General features: G+C 45.2%; 1 protein-coding gene across 1 annotated transcript in view; it reads right to left on the bottom strand.

Annotated features, from left to right (window-relative positions):
• Window positions 1-21453, bottom strand: part of plxnb2b (plexin b2b) — a 117734-nt gene extending 96281 nt beyond the window's left edge. The window contains exon 1 of the mRNA XM_035664952.1: window positions 20677-21453. The gene's annotated coding sequence lies outside the window, so the exon portion shown is untranslated. The remainder of the gene's footprint in view (window positions 1-20676) is intronic.
• Between the last annotated feature and the right edge of the window lie 36 nt (window positions 21454-21489).

Raw genomic sequence — 21489 nt, 5'->3', positions numbered from 1 at the left:
GAGGAGCCTCCCAGTGAGAGGAAATCGTTCAGCGGCTGTGACGGCTACCAGAGGGGGTTGGAAGAAGACAAGGTGAGGGGGAGGAGGAGGAGGAGGATGGATGGGGAAAAGTGAAGGTTTTAATGCCAAAGCAAGAGACGTGTGCAACACAGATGTTGGATTATGCCGGGGAAATGGTCCATGGATAGCATTACTTGCCTCGTTCCCAGTGAGGAGAAATGAAAAAAATGAAGGATGAAGGAGATTACGGGAAAAGAAGCAGACTGTGGAGGAGGCTAAAGGTGCCATACATTCAACCAGGCTGCCTAGTTATGTAGGTGCTTACCACTCCCAACAGGCACTCATTATAACCCAACAATGTCCAAGCTGATTGACAGCTACTGCTCTTCTGCAGCGTTTCACCTCATTACTTCTTGGATGACCTCTCTATGAGGTGTTCAACAGATGCCTATTGCTCGGCAGCCATCTTGTTTTTCTACCCTCCTTGCTCTCTTTTCTCCCTCCATCGGCAGGAAAACTATTGTCACTTCAGAGAGCAAAGTCCAGAGGCGCTTCACTGCTCTCTACCGCTGATGAGGGCCCCACTGGGAACCATCGGCAGCCGCTTTATGAAGCCGTCTGGCAGACTGAATGGACTCAGCGTCCTGCCACCTTTTGCAGGCAATCGTGATAATAAGAGTGTGGAGTCAGGCATGGCTGTACACTGGCACCACAGGGGGGCTTCCCCTCACCGACTGCTGCGTGCGGTGGTGTGTGTGGTGGTGTATACGTGAGAGTGTTCCGGACTGGAAAACTGATTTAATTGAATTTACTCATACTGCAGTTTTTAACAACAACAACAATCCAAACTAATTAAACTGAGAATAGTTAAACAACTAATGACGAGACAGAACTTAGACCAACAAATAAACTGTAAATAAACCAACATATCAATAGGAAGCCAAAATAACAGAGGAAATATGCACTGATTAAAAAAACATAGTTCCATATATCATTAATGAGGCAAATTACATAGATTAGTGTCCAAAAAATGTTGTGTGATGTGTTTGAGATGTGATGGCCAATTATTGAATTATTCAATCTATTTAAGATTATTTGACAACAATTTCCTTATTGATTTCCTTATGACCTATTAGATTTTCAGCATTTCTGTCTCTTATCCTATGTAACGTGCATTTTGGATTTTTAACTGCTCAGACAAACTCTAGCTGAGGTTGTCACTTTAGTCTTGGGGCAATTGCAGTGGGTATTTGTCACCATTGTCTGAGCTATGTTTGTTGCAACCCAAATATAAATTTTAGGAGATATAGTCCAGTGTTAGAATTTATGTCTGCATAAACGCAGAGACACTGTACTGGTGTATTAGTGCTGAGTACAAAACAGACACGACGACCAGCTGGTAATGAGTCTTGAGTGTTTAGATGCGTTCGTGTATGTAAACATGCTAATGCATACAGTATGTGCACGTGTAATTGCTGCTGGTAAGGGGTTAAGCGTAAATATTTCAGGTCCCTGTGTATGCTTTTAACTCAGTCAAACATGTTTTCTGGTTTAGAGCTGCTTTGACATTCCGCCACTGTCTGTTTCTTATATAAGCAGGTCAGACAGGAGTTCTTCAGTTCTTGACCCCAGTCCCCCCCCAACTTTGGCTCAGCTGCTGGGAGAGCGGCTGGCTTGTACCACCTCTGAGTATCTAGCCAGACAGATGCATAGTAAGCAGTGCTGCTGCAGCCAGTGTGGGTGTTTGGCACAACTGGAAGCAGTGCTGAGGCCGTGTTTCGTTGGGCTTTCATGTGTGACTTGCAGCAAAAGTTGTGCTGAAGGAGGTTTTTTTTTTATGAAAATGAATCTTGGGCTAACACAATCATGTGATCCTCTGGTGATTAATTACGGTGAAAGAAAAACAGCCCACATGAGAGTGCCCTTTTCCTTCTGTATGGTTCTAGCAGATACACATGGGCGTGTACTCCCACACACACACACACCAAGTATAGGAACTGGAAGTGACTAACAGCAGCTTGAGGACAACAACTTGGGAGAGGCACAGTGTTGAAGTGTCCTATACTGCTTTCTCCAGTGTCCCCACCTGTCATTTTCAACACTCTTCCTCAATATAGTGCAAGGGAGAAACAATTTTTCACCAGAAACTGTCTTAGCACTCGTAGGAATCCATAGGCCATCATCTATACGACACTATGGAACATTCTCTAAATCATTTACACTGGCCTATATATAGCCTGTGGAGAAAAGGTCATTATTGAAACAGAAAGCTATATTTCATAATTGCACTACCACGCTTCCATCCCCACACTGAAATTGGCTCTCCAGAATATATTCTCTCTCACTCTTTTCCATCTCTCTTTATCTCCCTCTCTTGTCTGTTAGAGAGGGCGATTTTGACAGGCTGACTGTCTCTCCTGGTGCAATAACCACCCTCCATTTGTATCTGAGGAGGGTGCATTAACTAGACAGCGTAATCAGCCTGCACAGGAAACACAGCAAGCCTCACCAACCAACTGCTTTTTACCACTCTTTGCTGTAACAGCTCGCCATTAGGCTGCAATTAGCACAGCTCACTCTGGGGGAAAATAACCCCTCAAAGACCTTTAGACAGAAAAGCGGATGTGAGGAACATGGAACCTCACGCCAAAGTCCATCGTTGCACTACATACTGAGGAGAAGTAATCTTATTTGATCACACTTGATGGTGAAGGCAATAGGACTTCCAAGTACAAGATTTAAAAAAAACACCTTATAATGCCATGGGACAGTGCCAGAATCCAACCTGATACCATTGACATGTTACAGAAGATGGTTTACGAGTAAGGACTCTGATGGGAAACGCTTATCGCCAGACACTTCAGACAGTGCATAATTCAGCTAAAAAGGCAGCAGGCAAAAAGGAGAAAAAAACATCCAAAAGCGCTGCCTTATCATAAGTGTATGCACTTTCCAAAACAGGGAGGTGAGTTTTGTTGAAGTACCCCTGTGGTGAAGGTGCACTTCAGGTGAATGTGTTCATCCAGCGAAGGATGCAGCCGCACAAGCCTTCAAAAGTTAAGTTCAGCATGCACAAACACATTCCCACCCTTGGGGCTTTGGAACAATAAAGAGAAATGCGTGTCCCTGTGGTCATTTGTGGCATGCTGGCAGTGGGCAGACACAGATAAGAGTTTGGATCGGTGGAGGCTGACACGCTGTGATTATCTCCCGCTGCTGGAATTGACCGTCCATCAATCCAGACGGCCAAGAGGACCGGGGCCGGCAGACTCAATTGTTGCCTGAGACGAGATTTTTATGATTCAATGACCTCGAAAAAATGAGAAAAATGTGTCAAGTATTTTAAATGTGTTGTACTAGTGCACTCGTGCATTGTGATTCAGATTCACAAATATTCATGAAGAGATGGAAAAGTGCTGCGGTCTCAGAGGTAGAATCACTAGCACATATGTTCTCACACTCACACAAGTCTTAACACACACACAAACACTCAGAGACTACCACCTGACTTTCCAGGGCTCCCTCTCAAGTCCCAGTCTGCCTTCCTGGCTCTCTCACCACCTTCCCCCTCACCTCATGCTGCATGTTCTGGACCAGAAACAGTCCATATACCGGCGTGAGCCACGGGAGAGATGGAGGAAAGAGGCAGTGGAAGGAAGGAGTGAGGAAAGAGAGAGGGAGAGAAAGAGAGTGTGTGTCAAGAAGCACATTCTTTCTGCTGAGCGCCATCTGGAAGTGGAAAGGTAGATAAACAATGACGTGAGCCGCATCCCATCTCCTTTCTAAAGCCTGAACAGACACACACTCGCCACAATGCATGAGCGCCATCGCCACCGATCCTGTGCAGCGCGCCAAGCATTGTCAGGGATTGGGTCTTATCAATCGTTGGCCAGATACTGAGCAGAAGCGTGAGGCAAACAAAGGGAAGGGGAGAGAACAAAAATGGAGGGGAACTGCAAGCGACAATGAGAAACACAAATGAGATGATGGCTGGGAGCCACCCGTCCACGAGGCCCAGACTGACTCTATTTAATCTGGTCAAGTCTGCCTCAAAATCAAAGCAATCTCCTCTAGTGAGCTTACAGAGGAAGGAATGAGACAGCCAATCCCACTCAAAAAGGAAGTTGCTGTAAAATTGAATGAGGGGATGTGGGGGTATGCAGCATTGTGCTAGGCATGCAGACTATTACGGATGGGGAACTCTGCTTTATTTTAAAAAGTCTATTTGCATTCACTCAGCTTGCAAGAGGAGCTTGGGGGCAACGTTAGCTGCTGCTCCTGCTGCTTTTGAATTCCTCACCATCTTTTTCAGACCCTTCTGGCATGCAATATATCACAGTAGTAGTAGAAATCTTTATTATCCCTTATGGGGAAATTGTCCTTGTAGTAAGTCAGAGATAATAACAAAAACAATATCCATACAATACAAAAAGCACAGAAGTTGAAGACTGATGAAGATCAACAGCTGGAGTAACAGCCGGAGGGATGCTCCCTAAGGATACTACATCCTTTGGGGCCACCCTGTCCTGAAAGAGTGCTTAGCTAGACCTGAGTAAGACTAGAGTGAGACATGGGAAAGGACACAGTGGGGATGACACAAAGGAGGTGGGCCAAAATGAAAAGACTTTGACAGCTATCCCTCGGGCTGCAAAGAGGAGCTGCACCTGTATTCACCTCGGCTCTGCTCAGTTTAGTTTCCGTCTCTTCAGACTCCCCGCCCACTCAAAAACACACACAGCAGACTCTTCAGCTCTGTTGGCACTGGCGGAACAACAGGAGGGAGGGATCAGGTGGCTGGGGCAAGCAGACGGAAAGAGAAGGGTTGGGGAGGGGGTTGACAAATGAGTCTCGTCAGGTAACGTTCACAGATGTGAAAGGATGGAGGGGAAGAAGAGGGAGAAGATAGGTTAAGGGAGGGGAGGGTGTCTGTCAGCTCATATTGGTTCATCAGCGAAAATCTCCTGCCCTGATTAGAAACCACTGCAGTCGGGAGAGGGGACGACAGAGACACTCTGAAGGAGGAGGCATTTAGAGTGGGTCTGTTGCCGAGGACCGCTTACTGATTCCGACTGAGACGACAACCAAACATAGTCTCCATCTTTCTGCCTGGGATGCTTCTTACTACGACGGCTCTGATTAAACAGAGCGGGGGGGCAAGGCAGAGAAAGATGCCTGGAAGCATTGAAGGGCCTGGAAATTTGGGTCAGACACATGACATAATAATACAATGACTGACGAAAAAGGAAAGTGAGAAGAGAGGAAAGGGAAGGAAATGAAAGAAGAGGACTGAAAGGGAGCCAAAATATCCTCAGTGAGAGGGTTTGTGTTTCAACATGCCCCAGCATGCAGAGGGAAACAGGAGCTTCTTTGCAATCAGCATCAGAAAATAAAAAGAACATAATCACTTTAAAGTGATTTTGGCCAAAATGAAAGCATGATCCTTCAGCTGTATTCAGACCTTGATAAATGCCCACTGTCTAGGCTGTTATTAAACACCAGAGAGACTGGTGGGTCCCTGTGCCAGGCAAAACTAATTAAAGCCAGGCAGATGTGTCTGGACAGTGGTGTACCACACACACACACACTCACAATGTTACACACTTGTATGCAAGCTTACACACATCCAATCTCTTAACGGGCTGTTAACCATGTCAATGGTGCAATCAGTGCCAGCTGATGAGCCGTCACTGTGCTAACTAGACCAGGTGAACACAAAACAACAGCAACTCAGCTTCAATTTCTAACTTTGGTGTGCGTGACTTCGGAAACTTTTTGTCAGCCAGCGGCCAGAGACAGAGAAAAACGCCTTCCCCCCTGGTGCCTTATTATCCTCTGCAAAGCCAGGCAACACGTTTCTTTTCTGTATTCCCTACCTTCTCTGCTGCAGGTGATGATGAGAGTTAGAGCTAACAGCAACCAATTAATCTTTCATGGTGCACGTGTTCTTGCTTTTGTTAGGTCTGTTTCGTGAAATTGTATGAGACTGCAGCTGTACAATAGAGGGCTGGTGACACTTTCATCCTCCTCTTCTTCTTCTTCTTCTTCTTCCTCTCCTCCTCCTCCTCCTCCTCCTCTCCACTTTTCATCCTCATACTTTGTGGAGCAAACAGCTGGCTTTTTTTTTTTTTTTTTTTTTTTGCAAAAGCTATCATTACAGCAGCCTACAGGCATGAGAGCTGCACTCCAAATCACTGATGGAAGCCCAGCTAGCAGAGTCAGAGCTAGAGATGAGATTGCATTGGGGATACGAGTATGGGGGGGAGGGATGATGATGGCTATTAGATGATAAACACACAGAACCACACGTCCGTGCACATATACACAATACAGAAGCACATGACATGAAACAATACAAGCATCCGTGTTTTCTCTTCATTTAGGCTGTCGGACTCATCATCATGTAATCACACCGATCTTAGGTCACATATACACACACCAGCAGCTCTCTCACAGACTCTAAAAAAACCTATACACACAGTAGTGACTAATCACCCATCTGGAGCAGCCATTCCCAGGTCTGGATGACAAAGCGCCCATGCCCACAAATATAGGCTAATGCCCTTCTCAACGAAGGGCTTATGCTGCATTATAGTCAAAGAGACAGGTCTAGAGAGAGAGGGGGAAATAGAGAGAAAGAGGGGTTGTGGCTTATGACCTGGCTCAGACAAGCATGGACAGGGGAGGAAGCAAGTGACATCATAGATAAGGGTGATGTACTTAGGCTAGCTGCTAGTGGCTACATGGAGCTGACAAGCCTGTACGTGCACTTGATTTCAATAGCAGTTCCCTGAGTCAAGGGCATGGAGAGGGCAGAGCCGAAACAGTAGGAAAAGCCATTTCAATGTGACTAGGCTAGTTTGTGAAGTGAAAAATCTGGTGTGGCTTACCCAGAGGGCTTTGCTGAAACCCTCTTGTCACTAAATACTAGCGTGTTAGCAGTGGCAGGTGCTAGCCATCCCCTCTCAGAGCAGTCCATGGGGTAAGGCTTATCCTCCAAATGCCACAACCACTATGGAAAACTGTTTCCTAGCAGAAGCTGGCGCCTGGCTGGCATGATCCAGGTAAGTCTCCAAGTTGTGAGAGGGGCCTGATGCAACCAAAGCCAGGTTCAGAATGTGGGATAAGGTTGGATCAGAGCCAGGAGCCATTAGCAAGCAGTGTGTCTGACACAACGGGTGAAACACGACATTTTCAAAGGCGTAGAAGGACTTGAGCGGAGCTGTGGTGAAGAGTGCTAGGCAGCTGTTTCATTCAGGCCCTCTGATAACAACCCCTTGTCCAGATTGGCTACTGCAAACAGGGCATGGGACTACAAGGCAGCACGAACACAAATCACATCTTCGATAGTCTACACTGAGCTAAGCAAAAACTAGTGTACTGGCATTCTCTCATTCATTTCTTAGCTGATCAAGCCTCTTGCGGTTAGCTCAATGTGAGCTGCTGTAAAGAATTTTAATGTACTGGCTTGCATTTAGATTAATGTGCATCCTTACAAAAGCGCATATGACAGTATGGTTAATAAGCAGAAAACACTTTAGCTATCAGGAAGAGCCAGCAGTATGAACAGACAAAGATCTCGCTAATGGCCCTAGCCATATCATTTACCGTAAAGCCCATAGCCAGACGCAGGATCACACACTGGTCCTGAAGACAGGGAAGAAGGGACACTTTCATTACTCAGGAGATAATATCCTAAGAATACTTTTTAGAGGATGAATCTTTGCTTTCAACCCCCACTGTAAGGAAACAACTAGTGCATCAATTATGATTGTGGGAAATGAAAACTCAGGGTTATTTAATTCTCTTTTTCCACTCAGTGTTTGGATTAAACTACCAAACAAAGCTTGTGAGCAAAGTGACTAACAGATGGAGGCACAGGCACTTAACCCCAACAGCACAGGCCTTTTATTGTGTTTCGTTTTTTGTAACAACAAAAAAAACAACGTGGAAATGTGACTCTCATTTCAATTATAAATCTGTGGAACAAAAAAGTGATTTAAAATACTGGTGGGAAACCATTTGGCTGTGAGTGGTGCTTGATCTTGACAATCAGTCACAGATTCAAGTGGACTGTGCTCCGCTGGCCAACCTATCACACACTGACCATTGCAATCACCAAAAACAACAAGCCTTTACATCTGTGACTGTGTCTCAGTCCCATTAAAAACCCATCACACCCACTCCCGCCACGCTACGCTTACTGCGCACAAAACCCATTGCTATAATTGGCTCCACTGCACCCTTTACCCAACGCCGGACGGGCCAACCGGCAAATGCAAACAACTCTGCGGTAACTGGAAGAGAACCAAACCCTGGTCATGTCTCTGTGACAATCAAGCATGACAAATTATTTCCAAACAAGGGGAAGAAGTGAAAACAAGAGGACTGCTTCAGTCAGACAAGAGAGAAATAAGGGATGAAATAGAAAAGAGATGAGGTGAAACAAAACATCGTTCATTGTCTGCTATGGAAGACTAAGGGTGATGATAGTGCGACTGTGGGCTGATGGCACACCTCCAGATGACAACACACACTCCATCACCCCTACAAAAACAGACAAAAAGGTGCGGTTGTGAAGGAGATCTGTTGTTTCACAGCGACCGCAGTGAGGGCCACAACCATGTCATTACCCCAGGCGGCAAAGAAGAGGAACCCCAGAGCCTGGTATTTCGAGGACTTGCAGGAGAGCCGAGTGTTTGTGTGTATTTGACAATGAGGGAAAGATAAACAGAAGGCACGGAAAAGAGTTAGACTGTGAATGTGTATGAAAGTGTGACTGAATGAAGTGAGTGTGTGTGGAGGTGACTGTGTGCCATCAAGGCTCAGTTCTAGTTTGAGCAAGCGCTGTGGAGATGTTTGTCATACCAGAATGAGGAGCGTGTCTGGACTGCGATGAGACAGAGAAAATGCTAGCTGGCCCCTAGGGCTCTCTGAATGAAAACACACTGCCCTCTCTCTTCCATAGAACACACTCAATGACTGACTCGCAAACTCATGATTTGCGCTTAAGGCCACTCATTAATACAAAAAAAGAAAAAGAAAATCGCAAATGAGAGCGGAGGGGCAGGAAGGGACGTTATTTATGGAAAAGGAAGTGTGATTTATAAGCAAAAAGTAGCTAATTATCACCAGCAAGAGACAATAGAAACACACAATCAGTCATAATTGTTTCTTGGTGTGACATGACTGCAGATAAAGGAAAACTATAATTGATATTCTGAACTGACTTTTGTTAATTAAAGCGCTGATTATTCTGCTAAACAGACTTCGACAACCAGAGGCGCAGCACTGCCCTTTAGAAAAGGCACTTGCACAGCGTTAAACTAAATTCCTTTGAGGCCTATGTTGTTGGCAGCGTGGTGTTGTCCGGGGATCAGGACGTTCAATGATATGTAAACAAACACAAAAATGGGAGAGAGGTTTGCATACGAGACAATCCCCAAACCAAGCACTTTTATTTGTTTTTCTCCAATAAATGTCAAGCTTTATTAATTGATTGAGCCTGAGAGGGATGGAGACCGGGAATGGAGAGAGCCAGTGGAAGCTATGAAGCAGCGTGTGGACTATTGCGATTTCATCCCTCTCTGCTCTCGGGGGAAATTGATGCCAAAACCTTATACCAACATATAAAAACCCTAAACTCTGACAAACTCTGTATAGCAAGAAAAATAAGCCTTTAAAAAAAATGATCTAAATCCTCATGTAGGAAAAGTTTACAGAAAAAAGTGCCCTAAAATTACTACAGCACAACTATGGACTGAAGGGTTTGTGGATTAGAAAGGTTGGACAATGAACAAAAGGGGACCTTGGCTTACTGAGAGCCAGGCCTGGGCATATAGGGGAGGCAGTTCAGGACAGCACATTAAATGGAAGTGACAGTCAGCAGATACGCGCCAGTCCCCTCCACCAGCAATCGCTCCCGCCGTCTCCTCCTCTGGCGGGGTCCGGAAAAGAAAAGGAAAATAAAAAAATAAAGAAAACACCCCCCCCCACCACCTCTCCATCTACAGATTACATACAATGCAACCTAACATAGTGGGAGAGAGGAAGGTGAGGGGTGGAGTGGGGTGGAGTGGGGTGGGGTGGAGTGGGGGGGTGAATAGACAGGGAGTGCTGCCAGGGCCTACTTTTAGATAGCGTGGTTATCAGCAAGAAAAGGAGAGAGAGAAACAAAGAGGAAGTTTACTGCCGTTGTTTTATCTGGAAGGGCATTAAACTGAGAGGCACACAGGGGACGAGACAGCGTGAGTAAAGAGAAAGACCATTCAGAGAAAATGGAGAAACTGTCCAAAGTCACACAACCTTCAGAAGTGTCCTGTCGCTCTAACTCACAGTCACACGCATACACTTTGCCCTTGGCTGAAAGTCATCCCTGGTTCATGGTCGCTGGCTTTGATAGGAGTTCAGGCCCTGGAACGAGTTACTAACGACCCAGAAAGCGGCTTGTCGGGCTGTTGGTGCAGCTTGATATGCAGCGAGAGAGGCTGTCACTGGGATGGAAACGAATGTGGCCTTTGATAAAACACTCAAAGAGGGATAAAAACAGCACTGGAAGTAGGCAGCCCATTAGACTGAGATAGAAAGTAGGGGAAATACAGAGGGCCAGACGATTGGACCAGACTGGGGTTAAAATCCGTGCCCCCGTGGGTTGTCCTTGACCGCGTTAGACGGGGCTGAGGCCTGCGGTGAGAAAGAGTGTTGGGCACACTACCCCCCAGGTGTTGGATGGAAAGGGATGAGAGGCATGTCGATGAGGGGAACCCACCACCGTCACTGAAGCACAGCACACAGGCAGCCTGCCGGAGCTCACTAATCAGAGAACTTAGCCGCTGACCTCTCCACAGGCTCTATACCTTTTAATGAGATCCATGCCTTTGATTCGTCTAGCCGCCTGGAGGGAGAGAGATCATGCATAAGCTCAAAAAACACACACACGCAGACACACACACAGCAACTTTGCCAACTGTAGACTTACACTTTCACATCCACATGCGCTGCTGTGGACACAATGACACGAGAGATGTACACAGTTGAAATAATGAACACTGGCCAAGGGCTCTCATGCGTGTACACACATGCACAGGGGAAGTGGATACACAATGATGGACTACAGCAAGCACTGACTGAGAACTAAGTAAGGCCAACTAATCAGCACACACAAGGACAAACGGAACCACACAGACATAAGCTTGAGCCCAGCTCAAGGACACAACACCCACCTCGTTAAGGGAAGGCCGAGGGAGGTGCAGGTGAGATTGGATCCAGACATGCTTGCTCACAGATAGAATTGAATTATTGATCAGCCAACAGATTGTGTTATGAGGAATTCATGGATCCATGCATGGGCTGTCCAGCTCCCTTAGGCTGAAAAACAGACTGTGTGCGGACTCACTGTTCATGTATACATTTGTGTGTGCATGGGTGCTGGAGAAGCCTAAGGGAAGCAGGCTGCGCTGGTCGAAGTCTGAATTATTTTCACTGGGCGGAGTAGGCAGTGTGAGCTCGAACTTAGACAAGACGGAGCAAACAGTGAATCGATCAAGCTGGCTGGGGTGATGCATACAGAAGGAAGGCTTCACCCTTGCTGCACTGAGAGAGCTTTAACTGCTCGCACACTGAGTGGCTTTTTCCTTGGCACTCAGGCAACAGCACAATCCTTAGCTCTTAATGCCACCAATGGAAAGAGAGGAAATGGGATTTTTATTTGTCTGAGCTCCTCGGGTGGCCTGCTGCTGCTAATAATGCACTGAAATACAGGACCTCGCTTAGCTCGTTACCAACATCAACATCAGCCAACGAGAGGTGCATGCCATTAGACAAAGGTGGGACTGTATTCTCTCATGAGGCCGTGGCACCTAAAAGCCTACTTTAACCCAGAAACATTTCAACACTTCCTCAATCGTGATGTACAGCATGAGGAACTGGACAGCGTGACAGAACGTTTGCACAGCATCAGTTTTTCCGAGGTTTAACCTAGTTCTTCAAAAAAATAAATAAATAAATCAGCCCGCAACCATGTCATGCTGCTATTGCTTTTCCTGAACTTTATATAGTAAGGACTTACTTTACTTACCTTACTGAGAAGATAAACAGTCAGAGCTTTACAGTCATATGCTGTGGAACCACAATACAAATATCAATATTTCATGGGCACTATGACTAGGTTGGTAAGGTCAGGCCTAACAAAAGATCCTGTGCATCACAACTACCACAACAACCTACTACAGAGCTGTAATACCAAGCCACTTTAATCTGGACTAATCAGATTTCCCATTCAGACACATTCAATATGGAATTACACCATATTTAATCATCTCGCTGATCTTTAGTAATTAGGATTAGTTTTTTATATTGTATGTGCAGAACAGATGTGTGGTTATAGCACGCTGCTCAAAGGGGACAATGTTTTGTTTTCAAGTCAGAAGGTGGAGAGACTCGTAAGAACCCAGTGTGAACGAGATGTGACTTTTTTCCGTAACCCAAAAGGCGACCAACTCCATATGACAAATTAAACACTGTGGAATGTGTGATGACATCCTGACGGCAGACCAAAACAGGGAAGGGAAGTGAAACAGAATAGAACCTGGGTAAAAATAAAAACACTGGCTAAGGGAGGAGGAGGAGGAGGAAGAAGAAGAGGCGGCAGAGGACTACTGACATGTCAGTAGAGGTGCACTGTAGATCTCAACAGAGAGGACTACAGAGAGATCTTAATGGAGGTCTGGAGTGGTGGATAAATGGCTACTCTGGCCTGGTCATGCCACCAGTCGGCACCAGTCCACCAATAAACAAACAACAGCACACAGACATGGCCTCTTACACCTCACTTTGCTTCAATCTGTTACTGGAATGCAGCACACTTTTCCTCCATATCCAATTGAAAGAGGATGAAAGTAGAAGGGGAAAATGTCTCCTGGTGAGACTTGTGATTTGGGGATCCAATTTGGCAGCATTTTTTCTGTAAACATTGTAACTGCAGCTTGTTTTCAGAGAACGCACTAGCAAGCAGCATTAGGCGGTTTGCTGTGTGGGGAGCAAAGAGACAAGGTCTTGGTAATAAGGTTCTCCAACCCCAGCAGCAGATCTACTGTGGCTAATGACTGTAATTAAAGAGCCCAGCTTCACAGAGGGATCAATGACGTGGGATCAGCCCAGACAGGACGTAGAATAGACGTAGCTACAGCAGAAGGAAGCAACCACAGGGCTGAGTTTAAAAACTTACAGGCCGAACAAATGGGAGGCTGAGTGGTAGGCTAGCATGTGTTATGAGGGCCTGTAAATATTTAGGCATTCTTACAGGGGCATGTGGCTGCGACTCTGATGTCATTTCTCCTAGGCCTATCATTTGCTTTAGTTAGAGGCTGAAAACCCAGTGTGTAAACACAGATCTGTGAAAAGGGGAATACTGGGAAGCAGAGTGTCACAGGACAAAAATAAACCACACAAGAAGCGCAAGTTATCTGCATGACCATCACATGTCTGACCAACTGTACAGGGAAGAGAAGGGAGAAGGCAGAAAAATGCAGATACCATGTCTACGTGATTTGCAGACACCAGCATAAAATATCATAACGACTTCTTTTTTTTGCTGAAAAAGTTAAGAGAGGAAACCAAAACTGGGCAGCTTTGAGGCTGCCCAGATGAGTCAGTGAGGAATAATGCATGTCATCACGACTGCGTGAATAGGAGAGTGAGGCTGGGGGGCAAGCGCAGACACCCAAGACATAGAGCTATGATGACACCTCCACAGATCTGCATTTCAGAAGACAGCTCCGAGCCTCAGGCAGATTTGAGGCACCAGGATTAATATCCACGTAGACTACAGACACACTGAGTAAGAAAGACAAAGAATAAAAGTTGGGGGAAAAAAGCTTCAACAGAAAAAAAGTTATGGAGCACTAGAGAATGAATAAAGAGAGGCTGATAAGGGGAACTAGAAAGTATGTTAAGACATGGACACATTAACATAAACAGGAAGTTATAAAGTTCTAGGACAGTGGGTACTGCCATGCTGCTCCAGCACAAGGGTCACGGTTGGCTGATCAGGCATAGTTAACATTCCTGTAGATCACAACCAAGCCAGAGTTTTGCACACTTCTACCTTTGCCTTTAGCCCACCAGAATGCCCCAACTCAACAAGGTTAATGCCAAGGTAAAAGGCCTGACTCATACTAATGCCCTAAATGAGCTTGCTCTCCAAAAAGTAATGCAACACAATGTGACAAAGCTTACCTCCAGTCTGCATTATTTTCACTGTTTTATTACATATTTGCCATTTATGCCTACTGCTGCTGTTTTATTGCAGATTTTATTTGTTTTTGTGCTCATTTTTTACACATCTTTGTCCTTACTGAATCCTTCTGCTGCTGCACTGATTTTCCCACGGGGACCAATACAAAACCTCAACTTATCTTAAAAAACATTACTGTTACCTTTCCCACCTCATACATTAGCAATCACAACTTTTAGCGCCCAGTGGTCACTGCAAAATGTCAGTCTCTAAGGTTGAGGCAGTATCTTTGGCAGTATTATTACCGCTGCCGAGACTACTGCCACAGTAAAATGGTCTGTCAGTTTACAGATGAGAAGCAACAGAGCCAGTGGCATTCAACGAGATTCTCAGTAACTTTAACAACTGCTGTATGAACAGATTTTAATAGGTCCCTCTTGGATCATAGGATACTGAAAGGCCACGATACCCACCTCATTTAACAGAGACATGGACATGATACTATTACTGACAAAAATGATTTCATTTTCATAATATCATTTCTTAATGATCTGTAATAAAGGCAGTCAGCCTTTCCTATATACTATATTATCTCCGCTTGATCATAAAGATTGTGAATTTAGGCCTGGACAGCGTAGAAGAGGTATAGAAGAGGTATCGACAAACCGCCTGTGTTTGTGTAATGTACAGAAGAATGAGAAACATTTAAGTAATTAGCATAAAGTATTAGATTTTATTTTGCATAATGACAAACAGCAATTGAGTAATAAAAATAATCCTTTAAGCTTCACACCAACAAGCCCAGGTATATGTGAAGAACATCTCATCTTTCCATCTCAAAAACTTGCCTGACATATAATACTGATTGAAACAGACAACCAAGAGACAGACACCCAACCTCCAGCAGTGCTGCCATCCCCATGTCCACTTCCAGCTGCCAGCAGATTTCAGCAGATGCCAGAGATAATAAGGGCAGCATATGTTTCCTCAACATCTAATGTGGCTATTTTAAAGCACATTCTGCCTAAAGATTTTATGTTACTATTTTTAAACGTTATTACATGCAGTTATGTTTGTTTAAATTTTAATGGTCAAATTCAAGTGCACACACAACCGTTATGTTTTCATAGGATTCAAGATTTCATTCCACTTAAAATTGTAAGTCAAGGACTTGAACACTCAAATGGCAGGAAGAATTTTCATGTTTTAAATACACTGATCAGCCATAACATTATGACCACTGACATCCACATTTTGTTCTCAAGCTGATGTGTTAGAAGCAGGAAAAATGGGTAGCGTGAGGATTTGAGCAACTTTGCCAAGGGCTAAACTGTGATGGCTAGACGGCTGGGTCAGGCATCTCCAGAACTGCAGCTCTTGTGGGGTGTTCCCGCTCTGCAGTGGTCAGTACCTATCAAAAGTGGACCAAGAACGACACGGGCCAGCCATCGCTCCCCACATGCATCAATTAGCCTTGGCCGCCCAACAGACGAGCTGCTGGAGCTCACATTGCTGAAAAATGTAATTAATAGAAAGGTGTCAGAACACACAGTGTATGACAGTTTGTTTTGTGTATGGGGCTGCTTAACACACACCAGGGTGCCTAGGTGGTCAAAAATTTTATGGCTGATCGGTGTAAGTCAAAATGTATAAATGTAGTATATAAATAAGCAGCCACTGCTTGCAATATAGGAATTCCAGTGGTAAACATTTCGATTTGAATATTTTCCCAATTAGTTGTTCATGCCAACAAATGGAGCATGTCTGGTTGAGATATAATGAAGCATATGTGTTTTTTTAAGCACCATTCATTTATATGGTTGTTCTGGGTCTCTGTAAGTGAGTTACTTTCTAGATCCATGAGGATCATTCATCTCTTTCATAAAGTTACACTTGCACAGACCATCTATGTTTTCCTCTGTTTGCCACATTATCTTCCCCCTTTGCTCTCTCAGGTTGGTATGACCTTCATCTCCAGCTGCCGCCAATGCGCTGACCCTTCATGCATCTGTCACCCACCAGTCCTGGCTGCGGATCACATTTAGTACTTCATAATTAATCGCCCAGTGTGCATGCAAAAAAATAAAAGAAGAACAGAGCCAATTCTTGACAGCAACTACCACATTAACATGGACCAGCTGGACGTCATATTAGCTGTAAAGCAGAGGTGATAATTAAAAATGATCTTGGCAGGACTAAATTGGTCAGTTTGAGGATTAACTGTGAAATGACTCATGGATAAAAATGTATTGCACCCTCTGGTGCCTTAGTTAGGATTAAATGGCACTCAACATGGAACAACTCTCATAACAAAAAGCGGAAATGCATTACAGGTGGAATAAGTGGCTCTACACAGTTTCCATTATTTCTCAGCTACTGTAAGCGCAAGTCCATTTCAAATCCAAATCACTCTGAGAAAGATATATCAGCAAGCTGCCAAATCCTTTGCAGGCACCCTCAATTTGCACAGAAGTGAAGCGTCGACTCATCTTAGATATGTCGAAGTCTGAGAGATCTGTGAGTTGTCTTTTCATCATAAAGCAAGGGAGCTGGCCTAAACATCGCCCGTCACATTGCACTGATTGAAGCAGGCACGACCAACTTCCCTCTGAAGTGTTTAAATGGATAGCATTTTGATAGTAATACGTGCCAGACTCAATTACCACAGCAAAAAATAAATTAGCTTCCTGCTCTCTTTTCTCCTGCCAATACAAGCCTTGAGAAGAAAGCATCTGATCAAGATTTCCCAGGACAGGAATCAAGGTGACCCCCTCACTCTCGTCGTTGCTGATAAGCTCTCAGATACCTGCTTCTGTGGTGTCAGGCTAAAATGCCTGGTTGGGTGTGAACTTTTGCCAGTGGCCTGAGTAGGTGAGCTTGTTGACATGGCTCCAGTGAGCAGGTAGCATCACAAGCCTCTGCAATACTATGTGTCTGTGTCAGCCTGTCAGTTCAGCTGCCATGGGGAAGTGGGTGAAGGGAGGGAGACTGAGGCAAATGTCTGTATTGTGTATCCATCACTGCCGTTCAATCCTCAGATATGCAACCTCAAGGCTGCTGACAGCCAACACCACCCAGAAATGCCTTTTGAACAGCAATGAAGATAATGTCTTCCTCTGGGCTAACTTTTTTCAAATGGCCGCCTACCGCTCTAAACCTCTTATCACATCATGTCAACCATCTCCCTCGCTGCGCTATAGTTTTTTTTTTTTTTTTAAACATTAGGATGTCTCAGTTCTGGTGTAGAACATCCTGCCCACAACCTCTCAACAGGGCAATTAACGCAGCTCCCTCTCCATGTGAATCATTTATCCGTTTCAGGAGTTTGAGCATGTTTACAATATTCATTATGTTCCTCTTACTCAAGCTCCAAGCACTGGGAGTGTAGGGAAAAGTCACAGTGGTTAAAGGTAGGTGTAAGGGCAGAAGAAAAGCAGTGTGGGCAGCAGTGGGAAAAATCGGCAAGAGTTGTCAGCAGCGTGGAGATGGAAGTAAGCCACGACGGGTTGAGTGCATGGTGTGGTCAGCCATGGACATGAGATGAAAGACAGTGTGGGTTGAGAAAGTGTCAAGGTTGTTTTAGAGGTAAAAGTACACCCTGCTGAGCTAAACTTGACCATAATATCTGGGGCTGAAGTGCTTGGCTTGGAAGCCTGCAGACAAACCAGGTTAAGCTCTGGATTGCAGAGAACTTAACACTGCCGGAGGTGGTCGGGGGATTCAAAGCACCGCCAGGCTGCTATCTTGTGCCACAGAGCGCATCGTCATACCCTGCTGCTGGGGGAGTAAGCATGAGAATTAGCAGGATCACACTTCGTAGGTCTGTCATATATCAGCTTTGTTATCTCTGATCTCAAGCACATTGAACGGGGAGGTGTTGAGTGGGATGCGTTTAGTGTGTGGAGTACAAACAACGCCACATTGGAGCAAGAGGGCGGGGTAAAGAAAGGAATGCTGCTGAGGGGGACAGTTTAGGACAAGGCTATGAAGTCCAAGGGCAAGGGTGGCAGATGTAAAAACCTGGTGGAGATAAGATCAGAAATCCAGCTCGGCGTGACGTCCCTTCATCACAGGATAATCCTCAGACATGAAAAGACTAGTCTATCTTCCATCTGAAGGAAATCGCTATTCCCCAGATTTTTCAGCAGTCTATTACCAAGCAGACACGCCCTTCACGCATCTGCCCACACGCCCCTGAAGTCTATGTGTACTTTAGATAAGCCAGGGGAGCAAGCAAGCCAGCAAGGTAATGCATATGGGTCTTTCTCAGGTGCGCCACACATATTTTAGGACCGTCCATTAAGTCCATTCTACAGATGGGAAATATTGGTCAAACGGTCAGCTTTTTAAAGTGAAAGTAGGTCAAACAGATATTTCAATATGACAATGATATAGATTACATCCTGTCTTTAGTAGGGACAAGAAAAAAGGAGTATTAACTAGAGGATTAACTAGTAATTTAAAATGGGCCACTTGCAATGAACAAATGGTATATACGATTTTCATGCATCTGTTTTATTTTTTTTGTGTGCTGTTTTTCTGTTTGTAGGTTGCAGACATGAGGCATGGGATTGCTTGTTGCTTACGAGGATTATGGTTTTATTTTCAAAATGAAAATGACAGAAGTCAGTAATCCAGTGCAAAGGAAACAAAAGAGACCGGGGATGGGTTCAAATTCGTCTGACCTCAAAAATATTGCAACCCTCTCTGAAATGCAGTGTGTGCTTCCAGGAGACGACATGGTTTAAACTATCTGAGAAAACTGTAACACTGAAAAGGACAGGATGAACTTTAGCTCACCCAAAACATGTAGGAGCTTAACAGCTGAGTGCTCACTACCTCCGTTTCTCAGTTGGTCAGAGGCTATTTTACTGGATCCAAAAATACTGTGAGTGACTCTTACCACAAAGTTTCATTTCCAGAGCCAGCGGCCTGTAACCAAAAAAAAGGAGGGACTCATGGAAATGCCTGCTTTGTTTGTTATTTTATCTATTTCCCTTGTATTACAGGGTATGAGCTTGCATCTGACTTTCAGGATTGTTTTGCAGAATCCTAAAACACTAACATGACCTGAATGAGAAATGTCTCCTATTCACTTGCCCTGAAAAGAGCATCTATGATGAAGAAGTGTGGTACGCTTGTCTTTTCCACCCTTGCGGGAAGCAGGAGGAAACATTTATCACCACTCTCCTCTGCGCAGATAAGGTGTCTCTATTTATTCAGAGTGGAAGAGATAAACCCTGAATGAAGCACTGTGGGACAGAGAGAGAGAAATAGAGAGAAAGAAAGAGAAAGAGAAAGAGAGAGAGAGAGATGGTGAAAAAAAGGGAAAAGACAAGGAAGCAGCTTGGTTTTCAATTGCTTGTGTGTGTCCATGTGAGCAGATGGCATCTATTGGAAAACCATCCCTTCTCAGTCAGGAGACTGGAGCACTGACCCTCCGGTCTAACCCCCTTCCAGCCACCACCACTACCACCGGCAACCGCCTTCCCTGCCTCCACGTGCCCCCCGCTTGCACTAATCCATTCCCACTATGAGACTGCTTGTATAATGCCATTTAATAGGAATAATCCCCAGGAGATGGAGCATCCTGTGTACAGTAGGTCTGTGCACAAGGGGCGTAAGATGGCAGGGGCTGCACATAAAAGGACAATTTAGAAAGAAAACAAGGAAGTACAGTGGTTTAGTTGAGGGCCGCGCAAGGGACTGAGAGACACAGGGATTCACAGGGACATGAATAGTGCTTCTGTCTCCTTGTTCTCCACAAGGAAGACAAGAAAGAGAGGAGAGGAGAAAAAAAAGGAAAAAGAAAAAACAAACAAGAGCCAATTCTCCCTACTTCTGTCCTCTCAGCTGTTGATGTACAGCCTTACTGTCCAGAGGTGAGGAACACAGTTCACATGCCCACTTCTCTCTGAAATTGCCTGTGTGTGGGGACAGAGGCTCCTTGTGAGGTGACTGGGCAGATGCTGTGATCCTGAGATGAAAAGCATGGGTTTACGGAAGAGCATGTCTACAGAGGCTTTTTTTCTTTCTTTTCTTTCTCCAAACACACAGCTGTTGAGTTTAACAGTGGAACAACTTTGGCATGAACCGTTTCACTGACACGTTTCATAATTCCTGGACAATAACACCGCTGTAGATATTATTTCTTTCTTTAAAGAACGCTACACAGCCTTCCCGAAGCGCTTCATGATTATTATAATTCTGTGGCTGCAGAAATGCAATACTTTGGAACAGCACTATTAAAAAAAACGATAAATAAGACAGTAACATATAAAGAGCAGTTATTAGAGGATGGGTACGGTGTCGATAGGGCGTAAAAGGCAAATCAAAACTTGGTGCTCATGTGTACCATCGGTTTGAAATGGACAATATGGTTCAACAGTGATGCAAATAGTCCCAACCCTACTTTGACGGGATACACCAGCTTCCCCGGAACTCACCTTGGAGGAAAAAAAGGGAGCGAACAGAGTAGTTGCACAAACGCCAACAGTCCAGCTTTTTTGGAGAACTCCCCTCCGGTGAAATAATAAAAATAAAAAAAGAAATAAGTCCGCAAGCAAGTTCACATTTTACTCTCCTCACACGTCCTGTGAGAGCTTTCAGAAAGGCACTATTCCGTAGAAAAACACGGCGCTACTTGGTTGACCGATTTGTCAATTCCTGTTGAAAGGCGACCGGTGGCAACTCCTCAACAAAAGAGTCTCTGGTTACAATAATCGGGGACTTTTCTCCACGCCCAGGTGCCGAGTCACATGGTAATTTCCAGGTGTGTGTGTGTGTGTGTGTGTCTCCGTCTCCAAGAGCCGTTGGCAGTGAACACACCTGTGGGATCCGCTCACGCGTTCGCCTTGCCTGTCATTGCGTTGGAAAACCAGGATGTGTGTAAGGAGGGAGAGAGAAGCGCGCACTGGAGCAGAACCGACGCGACCGGAATTATTGCCTCCCACTCCACGCTCACTGCCTGCAAACTGAAAGCCACTGTCTCTCTGCGTCTGTGTGTGTGTGTGTGGGTGAAGTCAATAAACGGCACCGTAGTAAAAGAGAGGGAGAGAGGGAAAAAACGAAACAAGTTGTGTCGTCTGTTCGCCGACGCACCGAAATATTTCCGCGGGCGGTGCGAGCGCGGTGTGGGAGCGGTGTGGCAGCAGCAGCGAGCCCCGCTCTGTGGTTTCCAAAGTGTGGTCCGGAACCAACAGGGGTCTATGAGGGTGGTTCCAGGTCATTCCAGGCTAAAGTGAGGAATATTCATAAGG

This window comes from Morone saxatilis, unplaced genomic scaffold (assembly GCF_004916995.1).
Source record: "Morone saxatilis isolate NCDOM2014 unplaced genomic scaffold, NCSU_SB_2.0 Contig2, whole genome shotgun sequence".
NCBI classification, from domain to species: domain Eukaryota; kingdom Metazoa; phylum Chordata; class Actinopteri; family Moronidae; genus Morone; species Morone saxatilis.
The sequence above is the reverse complement of the archived record's forward strand: the minus strand, read 5'-3'. Positions and strand labels throughout refer to the sequence as shown.